Below are 7,972 nucleotides of genomic sequence, written 5' to 3'. Positions count from 1 at the left end.
TTTATACTTATAGACTCAATGGTTGCCCAAAAGATCACATTCATAATAGAGATGGATAATATGAAAGATGATTATACACTAAAAGTTTGTATAATCTTTTTGTTGAAATCAACACGGATACAAGCCCAAATATCCGAAAGTCAATGGAAATTATACTTATTGATGAGATGGAAAATTCCATTTTTATAAGATTTATTTACATTGTTGTACTTTAATTTTGTGTATTACATTAAAATTTTGTTTACTAAATATACATTGTTTAAGTGAATAAGCACAAAAAAATCGAGGTAGCATGTTTCCAAAGGATTTCAAAAGAATGGAATTGAAATTTGTGGAACATTCTATTATTTTCATATAATCCCCCATAATTGCCCTTAGTACTCCAATTAAAGACTTGGTTTGAAGATGACTGCTATTACTGTACTATTAGAGCTGGTCTGACAGGAATGAATTGAGGTAATGTAGGAGGAGAATCAAAAGAGTTTGGGGATTTTTGGCCAAGTCTCTTTTTTTTATTATGATACTTTGGGATTATTTATCGACATGGTAGAGTTTGTGTTCTTTATTCAGGCAGGACCAGTCAGAATTTGATGGAGGAGGCTCACAAATCAAAATGTTTGATTCATCACGGTGTGATGAAGATGCATAGAGACTTTAGACTCGAAAATTGGTGGCACTGCTTCAAGTGAGATGTGGCTTGTTGGGCCTGGGTACATCAGCTCGTTTAGAGTTGTCACTCGGGTAGGCAACGTTGCATAGCAATTGGATCCACCTATCGAGCTTAGTCATACCCACAACACTTTTTATGTTTCTCAACTGTAGAAGTGTTTATCCAATGATTTCGTAGTAGTTCCATTGGACGACATTGTGATTGATGAGGGTTTGAATTATTTATACTAGTTGATTGCTATCCTCAACTGAAACACAAATATTTTTCAAAACGAGTGTAACATCTGAATCTTGAGGTATATTTTAATTATTAAATCTGAATATTTGGAGTTGCCATGACGTGGCTGAGGCACCACCATGATGTGGCGAGGAAATTTTTAAACGCGGGTTTCATTTAACCCACCATGGCATTAATGGGTTTTAGTCATAAGAACTTTCCTATGTGCGCATGCAAAACCCTAATGCTTGGATCTAGGCTTTCTAATTAAACATGCTTTGAATCCAAGACTTCTAATGACTATTTAGGTGTAATAACAATATTGAAACAGATCTAGAATCATACCTTTGAATTCCTTGTTGATCTTGTTGTCTTGGAGCTTCTAGAGTCACAATTGTCACTCCTCTAATGGCTTACAAACACCAAATAGCAAGAAGGATGATTTGGGAGAGAGGAGAGGGGAGGAAATCGGCCAGGGGTTCTCTACTTTAGGTCAAGTGTCGATTTCCCTTTGCCATAGGGTCTATTTATACTTGTAGACTCCTTAAGGGTTACAGCTTAAACCCTAATTGGATAATCTTCTCTTAAAGCAATCCAAATCCATTCCTTAGATAGCCTTGGACGATTTAAAGCTATCCATAGCTTCTAGAATCCGTCCACTATCTATCCAATATGGATTTACAGTCTAAAGTTTAACTATTAAACAATTGACAGTTTATACCCTTTTATTTAATTAATCTCTTTAAGTCACCAAATTAATTCCAATTAATTTTATGACTTATATTAATCAAATAACAATATATTATTCTAATATATTATTCTCATAATATATTAATAATATTTATTCTCTCTTAATAAATCATCCTATTAAGTTGCTATGGTGAAGGCAACCCAAAATGACCATGCACAACCGGGTCAAATACTTGCCTAATATAGTTGCAGCCTTAGACATTATTCCAACAGTCTCCCACTTCGATAAGTCTAGTAACTATATGCACAAGTACAATTCGGTTTGCAATCGTAGCTCTCAAAGACGCTGTCAAACTCTGATCTAATCAATCTTGTCCTTTAGATAAGGGATCGTACAGTCCTCTGTTAGATATCATGCTGACAATCCTATGGAATGGTTAGTCAAGCGTTTAGGTTTCTCGATCTCTGATTTATTTGACATAGAACTTAATCGAACACATCAATTTAGCTCTGACCGAGCCCGGCACATAAGTCAAATCAAATCATCGAGCGGCCGAGATATCGCTTTCACCTTCTTAGATAAAAGTTACAGATAAACTTCGACTTATATGCATTTACTTATTCATTAAGCAACTATACACAACAATGCGTTTTATAACACCGAGTTACTGATGCGTTTTTGGATTATCAATGTACAATCAATTAACAAATAACAAACCATATATCTAAGTTTTAAGACTATATGATATTATCGTCTTGCGATCAACCTTTTATATCATATTCCATAAGGTGATTCCAGCAAGCGCGGATTTGTTCCAATGCTCAAAACTAGTTCATAAGCACTCATGAACGTTGCAACAACCCTTTGCTATGTCTAATACCATTTAGACAATCTACACACCAATTCATGACAATCTTCATTCATATCTACTCCCAACATATGAGCGATTGTGGACAATTTTGAACAATTCGATTATTCCTAATAAACTCAATTATTTTTGAAGTCAAAACATGCAAAGTGAAACAATAGTTAAACAATTAACATAAGATAGTAACATTACTCATAAATAAAACTCCTTTATTTAATCATCAAATGTTAATTACATTTATCTATTACACGTTTCTAATACTATCTAATCTATGCTAATATCATCCTTCAGCCCAATACTCCTAGCATGCTGCAAGTGCTTAACCTTACTCAGTCCCTTCCTAAGCGGATCTGCTGGGTTATCTTCTGATGATATCCTCTTCACTACGAGTTGTCCTTCTTCTACACGATGTCTAATGAAGTGATATTTTCTGTCGATATGTCTTGATCTACCATGATCCCTCGGTTCCTTGGTCAAGGCAACCGCTCCTTCGTTATCACAGAAAATCTCCATAGGCTCCTTTATGGCAGGTACAACTCCAAGATCACCGATGAAGTTCTTTAGCCATATTGCCTCTTTCGACGCTTCGCTCGCTGGAATGTACTCTGATTCGCACTTTGAATCAGCTACGGTTTCCTGCTTGGAACTCTTCCATGTCACTGCTCCTCCATTTAGGGTAAAGACCCAGCCCGACTGCGAACAGTAGTTGTCCCTGTCGGTCTGAAAACTGGCGTCACTATACCCTCGCACCTTCAATTCATCACTCCCTCCGAGGACTAAGAACCATTCCTTCGTTCTCCGAAGGTACTTAAGGATATTCTTCACCGCAATCCAATGTGCTCTGCCAGGATTCCCTTGATATCTGCTAACCATGCTCAAAGCGAAGGCTACATCAGGGAGAGTACAAGTCATAGCGTACATGATTGAGCCAACTGCGGAAGCGTATGGTACTCGGCTCATTTCTTCTATCTCAGCTTCGGTACTCGGACTTTGAGTCTTACTCAACTTGGCATTACTTTGTATCGGTAATTCTCCCTTCTTCGAGTTCTCCATACTAAAACGTTTTAGTACCTTCTCTAAGTAAGTATTCTGACTAAGTCCAATTAGTCTGTTACTTCTTTCTCTTACTATCCTTATTCCCAAAATGTAAGAAGCCTCTCCGAGGTCCTTCATAGCGAAGCACTTCCCGAGCTAGGACTTAACCTCCTGCAGAGTCGGGATGTCATTTCCTATGAGTAATATGTCATCGACATATAGAACGAGGAAGCTTACTATACTCCCACTGGCTTTGACATATACACATGATTCGTCTTTGCTTCGTACAAATCCAAACTCTTTGACTTTCTCATCGAAGCAAAGATTCCATCTGCGAGATGCTTGCTTAAGTCCATAAATGGACATCTCAAGCTTACACACTCTAGTCGGATGCTTCGGATCCACAAACCCCTCTGGCTGAGCCATGTAAACATCCTCAGCCAACTTTCCGTTAAGGAAAGCGGTCTTGACATCCATTTGCCAAATCTCATAATCATGAAATGCGGCAATAGCTAGCATTACTCTAATAGATTTTATCTTCGCAACTAGTGAGAAGGTCTCATCATAGTCAACTCCGGGAGTTTGAGTAAAGCCCTTCGCAAACAATCGCACCTTATACGTGTGTACTTTTCCATCCACGTCAGTCTTCTTTTTAAAGATCCATTTGCACTCAACGGTCTTACGTCCGGGCACATAATCAACCAAATTCCAAACTTGGTTATCATACATGGATTGGATCTCGCTATCCATTGCCTCTTTCCATTTTGTAGACTCCGGGCCTACCATGGCTTCCTTATAGCTATTTGGTTCATCGAGATTTATTAGTGTACCATCACTAATATACGTGTCCCCTTCGGTAGTAATATGAAAACCATAAAACTGGGGATGAACTCTAACTCTATCGGAACGTCTAAGAGGTAAGGACTCGTCAATCGGTTCAACCGGATTTTCCTCCTCGAGTATAGTGCCAGCGGTAGAGGTTCCTTCATCTATCGACTCTTGAATCTCTTCAAGCTCGATTTGCCTCCCACTGTCTCCTTGGCCTATGAGTTCTCGCTCTCGGAAAACTCCTCTCCTCGCAACAAATACAATATTGTCCTTCGGTCTATAGAAGAGATATCCAAAGGCTTTCTGCGGGTAGCCGATGAAAATACATCGCTCACTTCGAGGTTCGAGCTTGTCGTGAGTATCTCGTCTTACAAAAGCCTCGCAACCCCAAACCTTGATATGTGCCAACGAGGGAGCTTTCCCTGTCCACATCTTGTGAGGTGTTTTGGCAACCTTCTTAGTAGGGACTCGGTTAAGGATATGGGCGGCAGTCTCTAAGGCATACCCCCAAAAAGAGATAGGTAGTGAAGCACGACTCATCATAGAGCGAACCATATCCAATAAGGTTCGATTACGCTGCCACACCATTCAATTGCGGTGTCCTAGGAGGCATCAATTGCGAAACTATTCCACACTCCTTGAGATAATCGTGGAATTCAAGACTTAGGTACTCTCCTCCTCGATCGGATCGAAGCATCTTGATTTTCCTGCCCAAGTGATTCTCCACTTCATTCTTGAACTCTTTGAACTTTTCAAAGGTTTCTAACTTTTGCTTGATTAAATAGATATACCCATATCTACTATAATCATCGGTAAAAGTCACGTAGAAGCGGTTCCCATCCTTCGTGGTTGATCTAAACGGTCCACATACATCGGTATGTATTAAGTCCAATAGACCCTCACCCCTTTCACACGTACTTGTGAAGGGTGACTTAGTCATCTTTCCAAGTAAACAAGACTCGTATGTGTCATCTTCCCTAAGGTCGAATGACTCCAACACTCCATCCTTTTGGAGTTGGGCTATGTGCTTCTTGTTGACATGTCCAAGACGACAATCCCACAAGGATGCTTTATACATACTAGTGGAAGAATCTATGTTCAAAACATCATTCCTAAGTTATCAACAATCATAACAGTTTCATAAATTCCATTACATGGTATAGCTTCAAAGTAAAAGACACCATTTAGATAAGCCAAAATAGAACCATTCTCATTATTAAAAGAAAATCTAAAACCTTGTCTATATAAACCATGAAATGAAATGATGTTTCTAGCCATTTCTGGCGAATAGCAACAATTGTTCAAATCTAAACATAAATTATTCCTAAGCACTAAAGAATACACTCCAATCTTGGTCACAGACGACAATCTTCTGTTCCCCATGATTAGATTGATCCTTCCTTGCTCCACATCCCTACTTCTTCTTAGTCCCTGCACATTAGAACAAATGTGATAACCACAAACGGTATCAAGAACCCAAGAAATAGCATGATTAGAATCGTTAGATTTAATTGTGTATATACCTGCGAAAGATGGCTTGATCTTTCCTTCCTTGATGGCTTGCAGGTACTCTGGGCAGCTTCTCTTCCAATGTCCTATCTTGTGGCAGTGGTGGAACTCTGCCTCCTTCGGGTTAGGGCAGGGCTTAGCGGGATCAACTTTGGTCCCACTAGAAGAGGCACCATCTCGGGCTTTAACCTTGTGATAGTTCTTAGACGAAGCCTTCCTCTTCTTTCCCTTTCCTTGACCAATAGCCAAGACAGGAGCAACGAGTGGATTGGGAGTTGGTGCAACAGACTTGTCTTTGAAGTTGCTCTCAGCGAACCTCAAGAGACCTTGGAGTTTGCTTAGGGTGACCTCCTTTTTGTTCATGTGGTAGGTCATCCTAAATTGATTGTACATCGGAGGCAAAGAGTGAAGCACCATGTCGATTGCCAAGTCTTCCCCAAAATCAACATTTAACTTGCGAAGGCGGTCGACATACCTTTGCATCTTTTGCAGGTGCACAGTAAGAGATTCTCCATGACCCATCTTAGCGGAAATCATGTTAGTGAAAATCTCATAACGCTCTTGTCTCGCGTTCTGGTGGTATCTCTCCAATAAGTCTTGATGCATCTCGTACGGGTACATGTCCTCGTAGGACTTTTGGAATTCGGAGTTCATGGTGGCTATCATGATGCAATGTACCTTCGTTGCATCTCGCTCATGAGTTTCAAAAGCGGTAATTTCAGCCGGAGTAGTGATTTCAGGGTTGATCTTCTCGAGCTTCTCATCGAGGACATACTCCTTATCCTCATAGCGAGTAATGGTGCGAATGTATCTTATCCATTCGCTAAAGTTCGTTCCATCGAAGGTGACCTTTTGGCAAAGGCTCATCAACGTGAAAGAACTAGCAGCAGCGTTGTTTGCGTTCGACATCTAAAAAGAAAAGGACAAAGATAGATTAGAATAAGAATCCCTAATTATCACCCAATAAGAGAATTAGGGCTAGGATCCAACAACAACATTTACATATTAGAAAAGGAATGCCGTAATCTAACATGCAAATAAATTGACGGTAAGTGAATGACGATTCACTAATTCTCCACCAAAAAAAACTAACTATAAGTCCTAAATGTATTGAGAATTCCTAGGTTCGGATGAGATTCATTGAAACTATTCAATGGCATGTTTAAATCTCGATATGCCCCTCTTGTTTGTGACTGGGATACCGAGGATCACAAAGCGAGTGTGAATTACCATGCAAATTTACATGGTGCCTTCATTGTAACGATCACCTATTCGATGTGCCAGTTAACCACACATGCTCCATTGAACTATGATAAACAATGAATCACCCTTTGCCACCTTTGCTTAGAACCAATTAGTGTGCCGGTAAACCACACACGCTCCACTAACTTCTTAGCAAGGGTGCAAAGTGTAATTTCATGGGATTGCATCAATTCACTTTTCCTAAAGTAACTAAGATTGGGAAATTTTAAAATGTGTAGTTACTTTGTATTACTTATTATACTTTTAATGAGAGGAACAGGTTGCCCTATCCTACCCGTTCGGCTAACGACCCTCCACCAATCAAGCAAGCGGTGGGTGTGAGTGTACACCCATTAAGCGCCATTTTATAGGCCGCAACCTTATACCCACTGTTGGGAATAAAACCCTAATTGTGATTTGATGAACAAGATGCGGAAAATAAGAGGAAAATAAGAACAAACACAATAACGAAGATTATGTTGAATGATCACTCGATTTATTGAAATATGAGGAATAAATTACACTTAAAGTATAGACTAAAGAATCTAACACTACATAAGAAACCTCACGTGGCGGCTACATTTTGCCTCACACTCTTAACCCTAATAATGAATAATACATGACTATTTATAGGGAAAAGACAAGTCTTGGGCTTTTAACCTAGAATTCATCAAAGGGGCCCATTGCCATCATCCATGGAGTGCTTTGAAACCCTACAATCTCCCCTTCAAAGTATGGAATGGATGACAATGCTTTAACTTCCAAAACAAGCATCTAGCAAATAAAAAGATCTGCAACGAGGAATATATGAAGCAATCCACGAATCTTGATTCTTCAATAGTCTTCAAACACGGGCTCTAGGATATATAAATCAAGCACTGAAGTAATGTCTTTAAACTTCATTTTCGAATGT

The sequence above is a fragment of the Lactuca serriola genome, chromosome 1 (genome assembly GCF_051521515.1).
Source record: "Lactuca serriola cultivar US96UC23 chromosome 1, Lser_US96UC23_V15, whole genome shotgun sequence".
NCBI classification, from domain to species: Eukaryota; Viridiplantae; Streptophyta; class Magnoliopsida; order Asterales; family Asteraceae; genus Lactuca; species Lactuca serriola.
This window is presented reverse-complemented; position numbering follows the sequence as displayed.